We start from the raw sequence: 19,399 nt of genomic DNA, 5'->3' as shown, positions 1-19,399 counted from the left end.
GGGAAACCTAAATGCTCCCCTACACGTTTGGAGAAGAAACCTTCTCCAACGAGACTGGGGATCCTAGGATCTCCACAAAAGACTGGCAAGTCATCTGCCAGTCCTCCTGCGAAGTGTTTGAAAACGGTGGGTAAGAGCGAGAGGCCCCGACGCCCTTTTGTTCGATCTCTTTCTGGAGAACCTAGTTCTCCCAGGAAGAAGGCCCACTGTCCCCGATCAATGAGATCACCGTCCGCGGAGTGTCCAGTCACCGCGCCTCCTACGTCTGAGGAGACGATGGAGACTGAATCACTCATTATCATGGATGATGACGACAATACCGACAAGAACGGCAGAAAATGGCAGGTACTTGACAAAAAGAAGGGCAAGCAATTGTCCTAATTTTGCAACACTACTAATCCACACAATGGCAAGTACCGCTAGATGCAGTTGCAGTTCGCACTCCGTTGCCAGTAATGACAACGGTTTGCAACGTGTACTTTCCACCGGATTATAACCTTGACATTCGTGCACTACAAGATTTGATCAGTCAGCTGAATCCTCCTTTCCTCATGTTGGGAGACGTGAACGCCCGTAACATACTATAGGGTTCTCCGTCCTCCTGTTCTAGGGGGATGATGCTCGAGCGAATGATCAACCTATTCGATCTTTGCGTGCTTAATACAGGGGAACCGACACATTTCAGCAGCGCACACGGCACATTCTCACACCTGGATGTCACTCCGTGCAGCCGTGCGCTAGTTCCCCTGCTACGGTGGCAAGTACACGACGACCTCTGTGATAGTGACCACTTCCCGATAATTCTGTCTCTCTTGAATCAAAGAGAGTCCGAAGTACCCAAGCGCTGGTTACTTCGGCGTCCAAACTGGCCAGAATTTACAAAATGCGCAGTGATGGCTGATGATATGCTGGAGTCTGTTGACGACCACGTTTCTTCCATTACTACTGGAATTTTGGCTGCTGCAGAGGAAACAATTCCTTCCTCATCCGGTATTCGTCGCCGGAAACAGGTCCCATGGTGGACGGACGAAATTGCAGCGGCCATACGTGATCAGCGACGGGCTTTTAAGCATTATCGTCGGAATCCTACGATGGCCAATCACATCACATTTAAGCGTCTGCGTGCGAAGGCCCGTTTTTTTATTCGAGAAGGTAAGAAATCTGCGTGGGAAAAGTATGTGTCATCCATCACGGCACATACCCCGTCATCACAAGTGTGTACAAAACTCCGCCGTATTGTCGGAGTACAGAATGTGCCCTCAGTACCCGGAATCTCCATTAATGGAGATATAGTTACGATTCCTTCAGTCATTGCCGACCACATCGCGTCACATTTCGCAGATAAGTCCAGCTCTAGGAGACACGACCCTGTATTTCTCCCAATTAAGCGCGAAACAGAGGCACACCATCTCTCTTTTGCCTCTAGTGCTTCACATCCCTACAACGTGTCCTTCACGGAGTGGGAGTTGCGGAGTGCACTCGCGCTATGCAGAGATACGGCTCCTGGTCCGGACAAAATCCATAATCAAATGCTTAAGCATTTGAGTGACAGATGTCTCAAGGATATCCTCACCCTATTGAACATAATATGGAGTGAGGGAGTGTTTCCATCTCAATGGCGTGAGGGAATTGTGATACCTATTCTCAAGCCAGGTAAAGATCCAAAACTTCTGGATAGTTATAGGCCAATATGCCTTACAAATGGCCTCTGTAAGCTATTTGAAAGGATGGTTAACCGGCGTCTTGTGTGGGCCATGTTAAAGGAGGGTCTCTTGTCTAACTACCAGTGTGGTTTTCGCTGTCATCGGTCTGCCACTGATCATCTGGTCAGACTGGAGAGCGCCATTCAGGAGGCCTTCCTCCGGAAGGAACACCTAGTCGCCGTGTTTTTTGACCTGGAGAAAGCTTACGACACTACCTGGCGATATGGGATTCTCTCCACACTACACCAGTGGGGATTTCGGGGAAATTTGCCAACGTTTATTGAGAACTCCATGTCCCTCCGTCTCTTTCGAGTCCGAGTACGGAATGCATTTTCTCAATATTACGTTCAGGAAAATGGAGTACCTCAGGGATCGGTACTGAGTGTTGCGCTGTTCGCAATCCCCATCAACGGCATAGTTGCCGCTGCTGGGCCCGCAGTCGTTCCTTCGCTGTATGTAGACGACTTAGCTCTACATTACAGCTCCGGAAGGGTGGCGTTTGCTGAGAGACAGCTACAGCAAGCTATTAACCGAGTCGACAGATGGGCCCTGCAACACGGTTTTCGATTTTCAGCAGCGAAAACCTCTGTTGTACACTTCTGTCGATGTCGGCCTGTGCATCCCGAACCAGAGCTCCGCTTGCGAAACAGTGTCTTACCAGTGGTTGACACCTGCAGATTCCTGGGTCTCCATTTTGATAAGAGACTTGCGTGGCAGCCCCACATCCGTTAGTTGAAGGTTGCCTGCATGAAGAGACTTAACATGCTTAAGTTTCTCAGCGGCACTTCATGGGGGGCTGACCGTGCGGTACTGCTGCGATTTTACACGGCTACGGTCCTCTCCCGGATTGACTATGGAAGTGTGGCTTATGGCTCAGCATCAAAATCTACGCTGAGCCTTTTAGACAGTATTCACCATAGTGGAGTAAGGCTGGCAACGGGTGCTTTCCGTACTAGCCCCATTCCCAGCCTACTCGCTGAAGCGGGAGTTCCACCCTTACGGATAAGGAGGCAGCAGTTACTCCTCACGTACGCTGCCAAAATTCGTGAAATGCCGCTACACCCAAGCTATCAATGCATCTATCGTACTCAATACCACCAACGGTACCAAGACCGGCCGAATGCCACACGGCCGGTTGGGTTTCGGATTGATAGCTTGTGTCATGATTTGAATATTGATATCGGTGGTTGTATTGAAAGAACTCTTAGCGAGGTACCTCCGTGGTTGGTTCCGCGACCGGATATACGTCTAGATCTGCTACGTGGACCAAAGGTGAACACGGATTCCTCCGTTTATCGCAGGTATTTCCAGGACTTTGTTCACCAATATCCGGCTGCGAGACTTATCTTCACGGATGGTTCAAAAATCGGAGATAATGTTGGTTGCTCTTTCGTCTTTGATGATATCAGCACAAGGATCTCGCTCCCGAAAGTATGTAGCGTGTATACTGCAGAGCTTTACGCCATCTTACAGACTCTGCAGTTTGCACTGCGTGACGAAAGAAACCACTTTCTTATGTGTACCGATTCGTTAAGCTCTCTGCAGTCTATTGAAACCTGTTTCTCGCAACACCCACTGGTGCGGCAGATACTTGACCTTCTAGCCAGGTTATGGGATGCTGGCACCATAATCACTTTCGCGTGGCTTCCAAGCCACGTTGGGATTGCGGGAAACGAACTTGCGGATGAAGCTGCAAAGGAAGCTGTACTTTTACCTCCAAGACCTGTCAATGTACCTGCTAAGGATATTTGTTCTCAGCTACGTCGAACCATCTTGGCGTCCTGGGAATCGGAGTGGCTAGATATCCGAACTCCCAACAAGCTGAGAGCAATTAAGAAGACAACTACCGTGTGGCGGTCCTCTTTCCGACCTTCACGGAGAGAGGCCATAGTAGTATGCAGGCTGAGGATAGGTCATTTACGATCCATGCACTCTTACCTCCTAAAGAGGGAAGACCCCCCCAGTGTGTTCTTGTGGTGCCACATCCTCACAGAGTGCGCCGATCTCTCTGGCCTAAGACGGAGCCTCGGCCTGCAGGAAACACTCGAACGCATACTAACCGATGACGCGACTACTGCTGATCTCGTCATCCGCTTTATGTGCGACAGTGGACTTATCAAGGGTATATAAATTACAAGTGTACTGTTACTCAGGGAACGTACATTCCCTTTTGATACGTTAGTAATCCGTTTGGCCCAATTCTATAGTTGTTTTTTTGTTTTATTTTGTACTGCGTTTCAAAATTCCTTTGTTGATAAATAATTATTTTTTTAATTTTCTTTTCCACTTATTTGTTCAGAGAGGATGATTACCTCGTTGTACTTCCTCTTAAAACAAAAATCACCACCTCCACCTTTGTCACTGGGGAGGAAGTTACTACAGTAATTTGAGAGTACCAGCTCTCTTAAATATGACAGTAGATATCTGAAGGAGGCTGATATATCCCTCCACGAGAATCACTCGAGAGGAAAGTACGAGGTCTCTTACGTATGGGACAATTACCCAACGACAGTGTGAAATAGAGTTCAGCTGATTTTCCTGATTGAATTTCGGTGGTATATTTTTCCTTTTCCATGAAGCATGTTATAACTTTTATTTAATTTCGTCCTCCTCAGAATGTTATTATTCGGCATTGGCTGCCTTTGTTGGAGAATAGCCAGATTTTTCTTAACTCCCTACAAGTGTGGTGACCTGAAAATTAGCTCTGTAGAGGAGTTAATACAAATAAAACTCTGTTGAAATCTAAGTCCATTTAATTTAGATATATTTCACTTCTCTAATCTTCACACTGCTGGTCATTCCAGATGTTGCTTCGAGAAGGATGCACCTGACAGGCGCCTTTTAGGGGAAATATTCAGTACGGTGGTACGGCGCATGTGCAGTTGTCACACCGATAATAAGGGAAGGTTTTAGAAATTCTGTGAGGTAGTGCATTGTTTGTGCTTGCTGTGCTATGGAACATGGTGCAAATACTAATAATATTTTACCCTTGACCATGAAAGAACCGTGACCTGTTGGGATTGTGGATTTTCCTTCCATGAAATTGGTTCTTGCATCGTAAGGAACGCAACCTCAGTGAATCGGATACAGCATCCATGCACCACAGAGGATCTGACCGAGGTTGATGTCTGACATCTGGTTCCTACAGGAAGATTTCAGGCATGTTGCTACAGCAGGACGTCCTGTCTACAGCTGCTACTGTCTGCTTACAACAGGCGCCTGCAGCAAGGAACATACGGCAAGACTTCATCTCCTCCCACAAATCCCCTTTCTGCTGGCAGCACCACAATGGTCACATCTGAGTCTGTCTGCTCCATGGCACATTCCTGGCTAAGTCCAGCACTTGGGGTTATGCTTTTGGGTGCCGTCGAATTCCAGTTCTTCTCTCTCCTAGTCCATATTGCTGATGCACTGACCAGCAACCATAATATTCTGGATGTTTTGGAGGCAAGACTGATTTAGATGGTTCCCGGATGATTGCCATGTCAGGCTGCTATCTTGAGCTGTGTGTTCTCTGGATGTTTAGTCCATTGAAATCATGTGGTCGTCACTGGAACACTGGTCGGGCGCAGGACACCATGGCGAAGAGGCATGCGCCAAGACACACAGATGAATAACCAAATCTCTTCTTGTCAGTTTCACATGTTCTGTACAATGTGCCGAGCTGCAAAGCATGATGGGAATTCCAGTTGGGTTACCTCATGACATTCTTGCGAACAGGGTCTTCTATTGATCCTGTCTCATTCTTTACCTCTCCATTGTGCATGTCGCAGGAGACATTATACAACTTAGTAAGATCTTGTTCATTATCTTGCTTATGTCTTTGTCATTCAAATGATGAAGTGCCATGTTAGGTAATAAGATAATGAAACCTTTGTTGAAACCATTCTTGATTATGGTTATATGTTTGTTGCAGCATATGAACAAGTTGAGCTGCGGGAAACCGTAAGCATGTAAGTACCTAATAATTATCCTGAGTATAATAGAAATATTTAATTCTTTCTGTTTCCCTTCAGCTGGACATTCCTCCATGTTATTTACTGCTGGCTGCTGTACAGCTGTCGTACCTCGTGTTTTTACAAAGAACCTAACTTTTTCCACCCATATTTTGGAATTGTCTGCTCAGTTTTAACTTGTTTGAAAGTAGTATCCACCACTTTAACACAATTTCAAAAAGCAACACGCGTGTCATTTTTCACATGTGGTAGGCGTACTGAATAAGTTTTTCCTTCCGGCGAAAACGAAAACGGCTTTCAGTACTAGAAAAAATAAAAATACCATTCCATAGAAATAAGTTTTGAACGTATACAGGGATAACAGTTCTAAAGTCACAAACTAGGTGTCTCTTAAAGAAAATTAACTGGAAAAAATTGGTAAAATAGTATTGACACTAATAGCTCTTAGAGCTTGTTCTGAATGTATCATGTATGCAAAGTATGTGTAGTAGATTTTCTGGATATCAAATAGCACATTCCAGTTTACGTTATCCATATCAAAGAACTCACTTACCATTGATCTGCCTAATATTGGCTTCGTGACTGCCTCTTCCATTCCTAAATCCAACTCATTTCTGTCTGGTGGTGGATTATGTGTTTAGAGGCACAGGAGAGGAGGCTCAACATTCTATCACCTTCACACATGTCCTCTATGGGGATAGGAATAAAAGGACGGATTGGAATTTCTTTTAGCTCATATAGAATGTCTCCTAGGGCCTGTAAGATCTCTGCAGAGATTTCATCTCGTCCTGAAGCGCCGGGTATTGGTCGTCACTTTCCAGGACATCTGTACCAATAATTCTTCGGTACAGTTCTTCCTTCCAACGTAGCGCTTCTTCATTTTGTTCAGTTGGGCTTCGCCATTCTTACTCCATATGATAATCGACACTTTCTTTCTTGCTCCAAATTGTTTTCGGATTTTGGCGTATGCTCCCTCATTATTAATTTTTATCATATTTTTGTGTATTCTGTTTGTACCATTCTCCTTACTACCCTGTTTATCATGTTCCGTATTCTTCCTCGCACTTACGACGTTCTTCAATTATCACCAGTTATCGAATATTCGTACATAGCCTTCCAAAGCATGCATCTGCCATTTGAGTCATTTTCTGTTTTCTCCTGTACATCATTTCGACGTCACATATCTCCCTGAACTCATTTAAAGCTTGTTCATCACATTTTATCCTACTGATGTTCCATATTTTCTACAACCTTTCTTCTAAAATGCAGTTGGCTCTTCATTAATGTCGTATCGTCGTCCGTGTGCGGGCTTTTCATTTTGTAATCTATCTGGTATCTGTCACCTGGCGTCACCTAACACAGTCCCGCATGTTGATTAGGCTGTCATCATCTTTAACATTCATTAATACCTCCTCCACCTGTTCTACTTCATCACCGCAGTGTCTGGATGTGGGCATGTAAGCCTGGATTAATGCTGTACCCTTTGGCTCTGACTTTGGTGGGATCATTATTATTCTTTCGCTAAATCGCCATATGTGGACTTGATTTACTAGTTTTCGTTTTAATACAAAAGCAAACCTCCCGTTCCTTTTACATCCCCTCCAGTCACCACTCCAGAAATCTCAAATCGTTGGTCATCACACATCAATCTTCAGCCTATCCATTTTCTTCTTCAAATTTTTCAGTTTTCCAGTCTTTTAAGTATCAAACATCCATGTTCCTATTCTAAAAACTTCATTATTTTTTTTTTCATTCTTCCGAGATCCAAGCTTGGGACTAGTTTACCTCCGGATACTAATTGAGGCTATTGGCATCTCCACCTTCCTGCATTTTACAATAGGAGTAATTTTTATCTAATGCGTTTCTATTCTCTCTTCCAGAATGGTTTTCGTTTTGTATATACAGTGTGAGCGAATACCGTATTAATAGACCCCTTTTTTTTCCCACTTCTACAGCTAAAACTAGTAAAGGGGGTCCAATGTGCGATATTATCAAATTTTGTGCAGCGAACACATTATTTTTAGGCTATAAATTATACATGTAAACATTCTACATTATTCTTTAACAAACTTACGAATGTGTTTGAATTAGCTTGGCTATTTTCATTGGAAGGCAGTATTTCTAAATAAAAGAGGACCATAAATGGTCAACACGACATTTAGGCCTACATATAAAAGTAAATATAGTCAATTTTAGTTACTCATATCACGTCATTGGTTTCATCTTATTAATTCCTCCGATAAGATTGACGTTCGTAAAAACTCGCTACGAAGATTCATCTCGCTATATACTCGACCCCGTACAGGAAAGGTATTATCATATCATGCAATGTTAATTCAAAATAACTTAATGACCAGTCATCAGTCTCTGTCAGTATCACTGTTATCGTATTGCGCCGCCAACTTCTCTGCTACTGGCATGAAGTCATTCCAAGCGACGTCACCTTCACTGCAATCGGGAGCATTCGAAGTCTCGTCTTTTTAAACCTTCTAAAATATAGTTTCGTCCAAAATATAGAGTCCAAACCGTGTGAATCTGTTCCCAAATCGTTTCTGAAGATGGTCTCTGATATGCCCAGTTGGTGTATGTGTAGCAGAAGCTACTCCTTCAGATCCCAAGGGGCTCTGAACTTTGGAGCGTGGATTGTCGACTGCGGGGCCCTTAGCTGAGTCCTGGCATTGCTTCCACTTACTTGTGCCAGGATCCTCACTTTCATCTACCCTATCCGACCTCACTTGGTCAACTCTTGTTCTTTTCTGACCCCGACGGTATTACGTATGGAGACCTAGGGTGTCTTTCATTTTCACGCCCTTCGTGGCCCTTGTCTTTCTTTGGCCGATACCTTCATTTTACAAAGTGTCGGATCCCTTCCTTCTTCTCCCTGATAAGTGTTGTATAGAGCATGGTTGCCCAGTTGTACTTCTTCTTTAAACAATAATCACCACCACCACCACCACCACAACTCCTTCCGAATGAAGCTGTGCTGCAGAAGGCTTGCCAAACCACCAGCTGATAACTAGCGCATGCTACGAGTTGTACATCCGAATGTAATACATTGTGACTGGAAGTATTCTTATGATAACTGCGGCTGTTGAAAGCCATACCCTTATTTTAAAGTATATTTCATGCATACTTTGTGCTGAGTCACCACCCGAGGTCTCTGACCCCGGCCAAGGTCATTGATTTCATGACGTCATGACCACGTGACCGTGACGTCACATTGTTTACAAACAAAGCCACGCGCCTTTGACAGCTGTCATCTTGACAGACACTAACATCACTTTTTAAGCACGTGGGCGCGGCTAACCTCACTCTTGCCATCTTGACAGGTCCTAACGTTACTTCTTGTGAATAAGTGCACGTGGCTAATAAAACTCACTGCTGCCACCTTATCCTCATGAGCGCAAAATTTGAATAAGTGTCAAGTGTTAAGATTACAGCTGCCATCTTCTCAGATCCTAACCTTACTTTTCAGCCACGTGAGCGCGGAATTTGAACAAGTGAACGTGGCTAACCTCACTGCTGCCATCTTATCAACATCGGCGCGTGGAATTTGAATAAGTGACAACTGTCAAGATGGCAGCTGTCATCTTGACAGGTCCTAACCTTACTTTTTCGGCAGCGTGGGCGCGGGATTTGAACAAGTGAAAGTGGCCAACCTCATTGCTGCTATATTGAGAGGTCCTATCCACATGCTTTCGACAGGTGTGAGGCACGTAATTTGAATAAGCGGGCTACCCTAACCTCACTGTTGTCATCTTGACGGGACTTAGCCACGTTCTTTTGTGTGGCGCGGAATTTTGGACGATCCTAATCTCACTGTTGTCATCTTAAAGAGACATAGAAACGTGCTGTTGTGAGCCGCGGAATTTTGAAAAGTGAATGATGCCTAACCTTACAACTGGCGGGACTTACCCACGTGCTTTTGATAGGTGGAATTTAAAAAGGTAAACGACTCTAACCTCACTGCTGTTATCTTGACGGACTTAGCCACGTTCTGTTGTGTGTTGCGGAATTCCTTCCCAACGCCATCTTGCCAGATCCCCCCACCTCGACACCATCTTGGAGGGACATAAATTTACAGGGTCGGAGTTTTAAGGCGAGATGTCCTTACCGACACTATCTTGGGGGCCTAACCTCAGAGGACCCTACTTTCAAGGCTAGCAACCCTCCTAGGCATACCCCTTGCCGACATTATAATGAAAGGGCCTAAACCCTCATGAAACTAGTTTTAAGGCTAGCTGCCCTTTTCGACAAGTAGTATAATTGGACAGTTCTGCCGCCTCCTCCGCCGCCCGCGGCGCGGGAAATTTGAATTTTGGCGGGAAATTTGAATTCTGGCGGGAAATTTGAATTTTGGCGGGAGATTTGAATTTGTAAACAAAGCCACGTGCTTTTTGACAGCTGTCATCGACAACAACGCATCGCTAACCTCACTGCTGCCATCTTGACGGGCCTAAACCTCACTAGTGCCAACTTAACCTAACTAGCATGAGGTAAACAAAGCCACGTGTTTTTGACAGCCACGTGCTTTTTGACAGACAACAACGCATCGCTAACCTCAGTACTGCCATCTTGACGGGCCTAAACCTCAGTAGTGCCAACTTAACCTCACTAGCATGAGGTAAACAAAGCCACGTGTTTTTTGACAGCCACATGCCTTTTGACAGATTTGTAAACAAAGCCACGTGCTTTTTGACAGACAACAACGCATCGCTAACCTCAGTACTGCCATCTTGACGGGCCTAAACCTTAGTGGTACCAACTTAACCTAACTAGCGCGTGGTAAACAAAGCCACGTGCTTTTTGACAGCCACGTGCAGCTGTCATCCGCCATCTTTAATCCAGAGAGAACAGTGCTGCCCTCTTTAGCTACTTACCTTTGACAGCTGTCATCCGCCATCTTTAATCTAGAGAGAACAATACTGCCCTCTATGTGGTGGCGGCAAATTCCACGTGCTCTTGTTTGGAAACAAAGCCACGTGCAGCTGTCATCCGCCATCTTTGAGCACCGTGCTGTCCTCTTTAGCTACTTACCTTTGAAATGTGGTACGTCATCCGCCATCCTGCATCCGAAACCACAGTGCTGCCCTCTATGTGGTGGCGGCAAATTCCACGTGCTCTTGTTTGGAAACAAAGCCACGTGCAGCTGTCATCCGCCATCTTTGAGCACCGTGCTGCCCTCTTTAGCTACTTACCTTTGAAATGTGGTACGTCATCCACCATCTTGCATCGCAAACCTCAGTGCTGCACTCTATGTAGTGACGACAAATTCCACGTGCTCTTGTTTGGAAACAAACCTATGCGCTTTTTTGTCAGCTATCATCCGCCATCTTTAATCTAGAGAGCACCGTGCTGCCCTCTATGTGGTGGTGGTAAATTCTACACGCTTTACAAACCCATGTGCTTTTCTGACAGCTGTCATCCGCCAGAGAGAAGAGTGCTACCCGGTGGCGGCAAATTCCACGTGCTCTTGTTTGGAAATAAAAGCCATGTGCTTTTTTGACAGCAGCCATCTTTAATCACCGTGCTGCCCGGTGGCGGTAAATTCCACGTGCTTTACAAACCCATGTGATTTTCTGACAGCTGTCATCCGCCATCTTTAATCCAGAGAGAACAGTGCTGCCCTCTTTATGGCTACTACCTTAAGCACGTAGTAGCGGGCAATTTGAAAAGTTCTGTTAGCTATCATCCGTCATCTTTGAGCGCCGTGCTGCCATCTTTAGTTGAAATGTGGTGGCGGATAAATTGAAAAATGCTTTTTGACAGCAGCTATCTTTGAGCACCGTGCTACCCTCTATGTAGTGGCGGCAAATTCTAAATGCTTTACAAACCCACGCGCTTTTTTGACAGCCATCTTTAAGCAACAGAGTACAGTGCTGCCCTCTTTGTTGTGGCGGCAAATTCCACGTGCTCTACAAAGCCACATGCTCTTTTGACAGCTGTCGCCCGCCATCTTTAACCAACAGAGCACTATGCTGCGGGCAATTTCGTTAGCTGTCATCCGACATCTTTAATGAACAGAGCACCGTGCTGCCCTCATGCGGAGCAATTTCGTTAGCTGACATCCACCATCTTTAATGAACAGAGCACCGTGCTGCCCTCATGCGGGGCAATTTCGTTAGCTGTCATCCGCCATCTTTTAATGAACAGAGCACCGTGCTGCTCTCTGTAGTAGCGGGTAATTTGAAAAGTTCTGTTAGCTGTCATCCGCCATCTTTGAGCACCGTGCTGCCCGGTGGCGGTAAATTCCACGTGCTACGCGCAGCTGTCATCCGCCATCTTACATCGCAAACCTCAGTGCTACACTCTTTAGATAATTTTAAAAAGAAAAATTCTACAGCAGTCATCTCTCGACGCTAATTGCACAAGATGGTGGCTATACATGACTCCTTAAAGGTGCTTATGCAAGATGATCGCTATACATAGACGTCCTTGGGATGCTTGCGCAAGATGGCGGTTATACAAGGCTCCTTATGAGGGATGCTTGCGCGAGATGGTGGTCGCTCTTATGAGGCGGCTTAAGGATCCTTGGCTAGAGACGCCCTAAGGATGCTTGCGCAAGATGGCGGATGCAAGATGGCGGCTACCGGGCGAGTTGGCCGTGCGCGTAGAGGCGCGTGGCTGTGAGCTTGCATCCGGGAGATAGTAGGTTCGAATCCCACTATCGGCAGCACTGAAGATGGTTTTCCGTGGTTTCCCATTTTCACACCAGGCAAATGCTGGGGCTGTACCTTAATTAAGGCCACGGCCGCTTCCTTCCAACTCCTAGGCCTTTCCGATCCCATCGTCGCCATAAAACCTATCTGTGTCGGTGCGACGTAAAGCCCCTAGCAAAAAAAAAAGATGGCGGCTATACATAGCTCCTTATGAGACAGCCAGTACTCGATACAACATGTGATCAGAACATTGATTGATGTGTTCAGAACACAAAATAAGTAGAATCGAACACTGTACTCGATACAACATGTGATTAAAACATTGTCTGGTGTGTTCAGAACACTACATAAGTAGAATCGAACGCTGTACAACATGTTAGGGAATACCTTTGTTTAGATTGAAACATAACAAGACTAGAATTGAACACTGCACATTGATTGATGTGTTCAGAACACAAAATAAGTAGAATCGAACACTGTACTCGATGTCGTTAACTTCAACATGTGATTAAAACATTGGCTGGTGTGTTCAGAACACTACATAAGTAGAATCGAACGCTGTACAACATGTTAGGGGATACCTTTGTTTAGATTGAAACATAACAAGACTAGAATTGAACACTGCACTCGATGTCGGAAGATCAGATTGAAACATAACAAGACTAGAATTGAACAATGCACATTGATTGATGTGTTCAGAACACAAAATAAGTAGAATCGAACACTGTACTCGATGTCGTTAACTTCAACATGTGATTAAAACATTGTCTGGTGTGTTCAAAACACTACATAAGTAGAATCGAACGCTGTACAACATGTTAGGGGATACCTTTGTTCTAAGAAGATCAGATTGAAACATAACAAGACTAGAATTGAACACTGCACTCGATACAACATGTAATCAGAACATTGATTGATGTGTTCAGATCACTAAACAAGTAGAACCGAACACTGTACAACATGTTAGGGGATACCTTTGTTTAGATTGAAACTAACAAGACTAGAATCGAACACTGCACTCGATGTCGTTACATGTGATCCGATACAACATGTTAGAGGATACCTATATCCTAAGAACCGAACACTGTACAACATGTTAGGGGATACCTTTGTTTAGATTGAAACTAACAAGCCTAGAATCGAACACTGCACTCGATGTCGTTACATGTGATCCGATACAACATGTTAGGGGATACCTTTGTTCTAAGAACCGAACACTGTACAACATGTTAGGGGATACCTTTGTTTAGATTGAAACTAACAAGACTAGAATCGAACACTGCACTCGATGTCGTTACATGTGATCCGATACAACATGTTAGGGTATACCTTTGTTTAGATTGAAACATAGCAAGCCTAGAATCGAACATTGTTTGATGTGTTCAGTACAACTTCAATGATTAACACACACTGTGCACATATCGCATAGCTAAAAACACACTGTGCACATATCGCATACCTAACACTTCAAATGATTTGCTTAGTACGAAAATAAAAAATCTATACCGCGTAGCTAACTCGTTCATCGCACTGCTAAGACGCTTAGTAATAGCGAATACACTCATACGAAAATCAAGAAAGCACACTGCGTAGCCAACTCGCTCGGCTCACTCGCTTAGTAATTGCAACACTGATACACACACGGATAAGAATGTTCCGAGATACTTACATGTTTTTTAAGGGGGGTGAAAGATCATAAATTATATGTACACATGTTGTCTCCTCCAAGTTGTAAGATGAAATAGACGCAGTACTGCGAGTTTCCGCTCTAGCTGGCGAACGGAAGTAGCATGATATCTCAGCAAAAAATAATAATACGCGTGAGCTTGCAAGTCAGACACAATGATGGATACCGCGATTCAAATCCTGGCAACTTATGCCGTCGGGAAGGGCATCCGGCAAGATCATTTAATGACGATCGCGCAGGTCCCTCGCCTAGCATTTGCTATTTTTTACAGCTTCCAGTTCGAACCCGCTATCTTCCGAAGTAGTGAGAATGATTGAAGAGTATTGAGTGTGATTCATTTGTCGGATGGAGGCGTTAAGCTGTGTGCAGGCTTGTTCGGTAGGAGTAGGCTATGTCGGGATATCGATTTAAAATCCTAGTCAGGAAGGGCAACCGGTCGTATAAAACTAAGGTCGGAGGCGGGGTGTGCAAAAAAAAGCCAGCAATAAGTAAGGGCTGTTGATGGGGGCGTTAAACCTTGTGCAGACTCCTTCGAAAATGATTTTTTGAGTACAAGACGTTGAGGGTGATTCATTTGTCGGATGGAGGCAATAAGCTTCGTGCAGGCTTCTTCGGTGGGAGTAGGCTATGTCGGGATATCTAGTTATCGATTTAAAATCCTAGTCAGGAAGGGCAACCGGTCGTGTAAAACTACTAAGAGGCGGGGTGTGCAAAAAAGCCAGCATTAAGTAAGGGCTGTTGATAGGAGGCGTTAAACCTTGTGCAGGCTCCTTCACCAGGAGAAGCCTACATGTCGGTACCGTGCAGGTTCTTTCGATAGGAGTAGGCACTGTGTGTGTTTTAACCTCTCCGTACAATCATGATAGTTTACGTTAGGAACTTACATAGGCTAAATGCTACACATTCCGTGGCAGAGCCGGGAATCGAACTCGGACCTCCGGGGGTAGCAGCTAATCACACTAACTACTACACTACAGAGGAGGACTATTTCAGAATATTTTACAACCTTAATTAGTACTGTGTTTTAAGAGCTTACATGGGCTGAATGCTACTCAGCTAAGAAGACGTTCGTGAGTTACAAGTCGCTTATCAGCACACCGTGTTTTCGTCCAAGGTTACTACTACAGCCGGAAGATACGTGTACAATTTCAGCCAACACATGCATTCCGCTGCTCGCTCTGCGCTGATACGACTTCAAGGACAGTAGAACAAACCCATAGCCTACAGTATGCATGCCTCTCACCCGGTAGTCTCGGGTTCGATTCTCTTGGGAATAAAAATGTGTTTAAACCGCAAGAATTTGTTGAGTTGTCCTTCCTGACACAAAACTAGCAGTATCTAACCTCTTACACTATAGTTTTCAACCGGTTGCCCTTCCTGACGCCAAAGAACTCGGATTAAGAATCTGTTTTGTTTTAAGACTAGTTGTCCTTCCTGATGCAAAATTGGCAGTATCTAAGCTCTTACATCATACGCTATTGTTTTCGACCAGTTGCCCTTCCTGACAACTCGGATTAAGAATCTGTCGAGAATCGGGGGTTTTACAGCTAGATTTTAAATCGCTGTATCACGAACTATTGTTTTACTGCCGGATGCCCTTCCTGACTAAGATTTTAAATCGCAAGAATTTGTTTTAAGACTCAAGTCTTGTTATGTTTCTTTCGTAATCTGCAAGTCTAAACAAGCATATCGCTGCACACTCTTGCCTTCGCGATGCGTGTTCGATAATTGTTTTCGACCGGTTGCCCTTCCTGACGTCAGAACTCGGATTTAGAATCTGTCGAGAATCGGGGGTTTTACAGCTAGATTTTAAATCGCAGTATCACGAACTATTGCTTTACTACCGGATGCCCTTCCTGACTAACATTTTAAATCGCAAGAATTTGTTTTAAGACTCAAGTCTGGTTATGTTTCTTTCGTAATCTGCAAGTCTAAACAAGCATATCGCTGCACACTCTTGCCTTCACGATGCGTGTTCGATAATTGTTTTCAACCAGTTGCCCTTCCTAACGTCAAAGAACTCGGATTAAGATTCTGTCGAGAATCGGGGGATTTACAGCTAGATGCACTTCTTAGATTTTAAATCACGAACTATTGTTTTACTGCTGGATGCCCTTCCTGACTAAGATTTTAAATCGCAAGAATTTGTTTTAAGACTCAAGTCTTGTTATGTTTCTTTCGTAATCTGCATTTCTAAACAAGCATATCGCTGCACACTCTTGCCTTTACGATGCGGGTTCGATAATTGTTTTCAACCGGTTGCCCTTCCTGACGTCAAAGAACTCGGATTAAGAATCTGTCGAGAATCGGGAGTTTTACTGCTAGATTTTAAATCGCAGTATCACGAACTATTGTTTTACTACCGGATGCCCTTCCTGACTAAGGTTTTAAATCGCAAGAATTTGTTTTAAGACTCAAGTCTTGTTATGTTTCTTTCGTAATCTGCAAGTCTAAACAAGCATATCGCTGCACACTCTTGCCTTCGCGATGCGTGTTCGATAATTGTTTTCAACCAGTTGCCCTTCCTGACGTCAAAGAACTCGGATTAAGAATCTGTCGAGAATCGGGGGTTTTACAGCTAGATTTTAAATCGCAGTATCACGAACTATTGTTTTACTGCCGGATGCCCTTCCTGACTGAGATTTTAAATCGCAAGAATTTGTTGAGTTGCCCTTCCTGACGCAAAACTGGCAGTATCTACCCTCTTACATCATACACTATTGTTTTCATCCGGTTGCCCTTCCTGACGTCAAAGAACTCGGATTAAGAATCTGTCGAGAATCGGGGGTTTTACAGCTAGATGCTCTTCTTAGATTGTAAATCGCTGTGTCACTACAGCGGATGCCCTTCCTGACTAAGATTTTAAATCGCAAGAATTTGTTGAGTTGCCCTTCCTGACGCAAAATTGGCAGTATCTAGCCTCTTACATCATACACTATAGTTTTCGACCGGTTGCCCTTCCTGACGTCAAAGAACTCGGATTAAGAATCTGTTTTGTTTTAAGACTAGTTGTCCTTCCTGACACAAAACTGGTAGTATCTAACCTCTTACATCATACACTATTGTTTTCAACCGGTTGCCCTCCCTGACGTCAAAGAACTCGGATTAAGAATCTGTCGAGAATCGAGGGTTTTACAGCTAGATGCTCTTCTTAGATTGTAAATCGCTGTATCACTACAGCCGGATGCCCTTCCTGACTAGGATTTTAAATCGCAAGAATTTGTTGAGTTGCCCTTCCTGACGCAAAACTGGCAGTATCTAGCCTCTTACATCATACACTATTGTTGTCATCCGGTTGCCCTTCCTGACGTCAAAGAACTCGGATTAAGAATCTGTCGAGAATCGGGGGTTTTACAGCTAGATGCTCTTCTTAGATTTTAAATCGCTGTATCGTGAACTATTGTTTTACAGCCGGATGCCCTTCCTGACTAAGATTTTAAATCGCAAGAATTTGTTGAGTTGCCCTTCCTGACGCAAAACTAGCAGTATCTAGCCTCTTACATCATACACTATTGTTTTCGACCGGTTGCCCTTCCTGACGTCAAAGAACTGGGATTAAGAATCTGTCGAGAATCGGGGATTTACAGCTAGATGCTCGCCGGATACCCTTCCCGACGGCATAAGTTGCCAGGATTTGAATCGCGGTATCCATCATTGTGTCTGACTTGCAAGCTCACGCGTATTATTATTTTTTGCTGAGATATCATGCTACTTCCGTTCGCCAGCTAGAGCGGAAACTCGCAGTACTGCGTCTATTTCATCTTACAACTTGGAGGAGACAACATGTGTACATATAATTTATGATCTTTCACCCTCCCTTAAAAAACATGTAAGTATCTCGGAACATTCTTATCCGTGTGTGTATCAGTGTTGCAATTACTAAGCGAGTGAGCCGAGCGAGTTGGCTACGCAGTGTGCTTTCTTGATTTTCGTATGAGTGTATTCGCTATTACTAAGCGTCTTAGCAGTGCGATGAACGAGTTAGCTACGCGGTATAGATTTTTTTATTTTCGTACTAAGCAAATCATTTGAAGTGTTAGGTATGCGATATGTGCACAGTGTGTTTTTAGCTATGCGATATGTGCACAGTGTGTGTTAATCATTGAAGTTGTACTGAACACATCAAACAATGTTCGATTCTAGGCTTGCTATGTTTCAATCTAAACAAAGGTATCCCCTAACATGTTGTATCGGATCACATGTAACGACATCGAGTGCAGTGTTCGATTCTAGTCTTGTTAGTTTCAATCTAAACAAAGGTATCCCCTAACATGTTGTACAGTGTTCGGTTCTTAGAACAAAGGTATCCCCTAACATGTTGTATCGGATCACATGTAACGACATCGAGTGCAGTGTTCGATTCTAGGCTTGTTAGTTTCAATCTAAACAAAGGTATCCCCTAACATGTTGTACAGTGTTCGGTTCTTAGGATAAAGGTATCCCCTAACATGTTGTATCGGATCACATGTAACGACATCGAGTGCAGTGTTCGATTCTAGTCTTGTTAGTTTCAATCTAAACAAAGGTATCCCCTAACATGTTGTACAGTGTTCGGTTCTACTTGTTTAGTGATCTGAACACATCAATCAATGTTCTGATTACATGTTGTATCGAGTGCAGTGTTCAATTCTAGTCTTGTTATGTTTCAATCTGATCTTCTTAGAACAAAGGTATCCCCTAACATGTTGTACAGCGTTCGATTCTACTTATGTAGTGTTTTGAACACACCAGACAATGTTTTAATCACATGTTGAAGTTAACGACATCGAGTACAGTGTTCGATTCTACTTATTTTGTGTTCTGAACGCATCAATCAATGTGCATTGTTCAATTCTAGTCTTGTTATGTTTCAATCTGATCTTCCGACATCGAGTGCAGTGTTCAATTCTAGTCTTGTTATGTTTCAATCTAAACAACGGTATCCCCTAACATGTTGTACAGCGTTCGATTCTACTTATGTAGTGTTCTGAACACACCAGCCAATGTTTTAATCACATGTTGAAGTTAACGACATCGAGTACAGTGTTCGATTCTACTTATTTTGTGTTCTGAACACATCAATCAATGTGCAGTGTTCAATTCTAGTCTTGTTATGTTTCAATCTAAACAAAGGTATTCCCTAACATGTTGTACAGCGTTCGATTCTACTTATGTAGTGTTCTGAACACACCAGACAATGTTTTAATCACATGTTGTATCGAGTACAGTGTTCGATTCTACTTATTTTGTGTTCTGAACACATCAATCAATGTTCTGATCACATGTTGTATCGAGTACTGGCTGTCTCATAAGGAGCTATGTATAGCCGCCATCTTTTTTTTTGCTAGGGGCTTTACGTCGCACCGACACAGATAGGTCTTATGGCGACGATGGGATCGGAAAGGCCTAGGAGTT

The sequence above is a fragment of the Anabrus simplex genome, chromosome 12 (assembly GCF_040414725.1).
Source record: "Anabrus simplex isolate iqAnaSimp1 chromosome 12, ASM4041472v1, whole genome shotgun sequence".
In the NCBI taxonomy this organism is placed as follows: domain Eukaryota; kingdom Metazoa; phylum Arthropoda; class Insecta; order Orthoptera; family Tettigoniidae; genus Anabrus; species Anabrus simplex.
Note: the sequence above shows the minus strand (reverse complement) of the source record.